General features: G+C 42.6%; 1 pseudogene; it reads left to right on the top strand.

The window, feature by feature from the left end:
• Positions 1–209: 209 nt before the first annotated feature.
• LOC123819848 lies at positions 210–707 on the top strand (annotated as a pseudogene).
• The last annotated feature ends 1,763 nt before the right edge of the window (positions 708–2,470 follow it).

The following is a 2,470-nucleotide window of genomic DNA, read 5'->3' as shown; positions in this document are numbered from 1 at the left end:
GAAAAAACACTTTGAGGGAACAATTATGGGCAAGAAGTGGAAGTAAGAATGATAAACTTTCTGAAGCTGTGTTTGCAAACTGGTGTTGCAGGAGCTCATTGATAGTATCATGTTTGCAATATACCACAAGGATCTTGCATCTGTTTCTCTCTGCTACTATAGCTGGACCTCTCCCATTCCTCACCTCTCAGCATCTGCTCATGTCTTCAATGGCTAAAGCAGCAATAACCTATAAGGCAAAAATGAAGGAGGAGTCTATGCTGTCACTGATGTGCTCCTGCTTTTACCTGGAACCACACAACACCAACATCTACTTACTATGATGCAGAAGTGAAGCACACCAACAAACGTGCCTGTGGACAGGCTTTTGAGCTGATTTTTAAGCAACGATATCCCATCTCAGAAGCCCCACAAACTTTAGCTTTTCCAAAGAAGAAAGACCTGTCCCTGAAGAAACTCTAGAAAAGAAACTGGAGACTGCTAAGGAAAGAGGAAAGTCTCAGGAGACCCAGGTGCTGAAGTGGTTGGCAGAAAAGAGGATGAGGAGCCATGAGCAAGAAGTCCTATAGAAGGTGTGGGAGGGAAACAACATCAGCAAAATGTTAGAGAAAAAGCTGATCTTGAAAATGGACTAGATTAAGGAAAATCATGAGGCTAATCTAGCTGTTATGATTGAACATCTGAAGGAAAAGGAGAGGCCCTCCTGAGGTGTGTGGTAACAAGGAATTACATGCAGGTGGAAGTGTCTGGCTGAGGTGATGGAGGGTATGGCACACCCACTGTTAGCAAATACCCCTGCCTCTATCATAATGAATCATAAGGTATCAGTATGGGAAATGTATGACATGGTTTAAAAATAACTCACTATAAAACAAAAACAAGAAACCAGGATCAAATATATTTTTAAAATATCTCCTTTGGTCTGTGTGGCTCAATTGGTTGGAGCATCCTCTGGTAAACAGAAAAGTGAAGGGATAGATTCCCAGTCAGGGCATGTGCCTAGGTTGCAGGTTTTTCCCCCCAGTAGGAGTGTAGGAGAAACAACTGTTGGATATTTCTCTCACTTTCCCCTCCCCCTTCTTCTCTCTCTAAAAAGCATTGGTAAAAATATGTACTCAGAGAGAATAAAAATATTAAAATTCAATGGAACATAAAAAGATGTATGTAAACAAACCTTCTTTTAGTTCTCTTTAGGAGTAGGAAAAACAGAGATTACATGTTTTATTCTGGGATTAGAAATGCTATTTCTATCCTCTTTCCCTCCCACTCTCCTCTCTCTCCCTCCCCCTACTCCCTTTCCTTCCTTCCTTCCTTCCTTCCTTCCTTCCTTCCTTCCTTCCTCTTTCTGGTGATAATGAGTAATTCATTCTGTTAGGTAAATAAAAAAAGACTGACCATTTAAAAAATATGCCTCTTGCCCAGAGGTCATTATGCATCACCAATATATAATACAATGGGAAAGAATGTTGGACATTACAAAATCACAGACACGGGGCCTACCTATTGAAATGAAAAATACTTCAGAGTCTTCCACTCAAGATGGTGGCATAGGTAGACTTGTTTTACCTCCTTACATAACCATAAGAAGGATCACAACTAACCTCAAAACAAAAAACACCCAGAACAGCAAAAAATCTAACAGTTTGGAAGTACAACAACCAAGGATTTAAAGAAGCCATATTCATCAAGATGGGTAGGAGGGGTGGTGACAGGGAGCTGGGCTGGAGAGTACGCAGTGTGGTAGTTGTGAGGCAAAGGCAGTGGAGGCCACCAAGGGAATGTGTGGTCCCACATGCACATGTGGTGGATAAAAATTTGGAGGGATACCTTGGGAGCAAGCAATCTCAACCCCAGGCAAGGCCCCACAGCCCAGGTTTCCAGAACTGGGAAAATAAAGCCTCATAAATTTGGGCTATAAAAACCTGTGGGGTTTGGAGTGGCAGAAGAAACTGCTCTTCTCCCTGGAGAGTCCATTCATAAAACATACAGAAAACCCCTACTCTGGGAACTATCACCAGGGCAGCAGCCGGAGGGGAACAAGTCACATACAAGAAGAGGCTGAAGTGACTGGAAACAGGGTGAGTACCAGGCAAGGCTATAGCAGACAGGCAGTGGCATTGTCTCCTCTCTGACTCTTTCCCTTAATACAGAGCCACAAAGTGGTGAAGTGGGTTGCCCTGCCCTGGTAAATACCTAGGGCCCCACCCCATACAACTTAACAGGTGTACTAAGGCAGGCAGTCAAAGCAGTTCTACTTAATAGACAGAAACAAACACAGGGAGACTTCAAAATCAAAGAGACAAAGAAATATGGCACAAATGAAAGAACAGAGCAAAACCCCAGAAAAAAGAACTAAGTGAAATGGAGATAGTTAACCTATCAAATGCAGAGTTCAGAACACTGGCAAAAAGGAATCTCAGAGAACTCATTGAGTATAGCAAAAGCTTAAGGGAAGAAATGAAGGCTATGC

Source organism: Phyllostomus hastatus, unplaced genomic scaffold (assembly GCF_019186645.2).
Source record: "Phyllostomus hastatus isolate PE091 unplaced genomic scaffold, TTU_PhHast_1.1 phas_contig_34, whole genome shotgun sequence".
Lineage (NCBI taxonomy): Eukaryota > Metazoa > Chordata > Mammalia > Chiroptera > Phyllostomidae > Phyllostomus > Phyllostomus hastatus.
The sequence above is the reverse complement of the archived record's forward strand: the minus strand, read 5'-3'. Positions and strand labels throughout refer to the sequence as shown.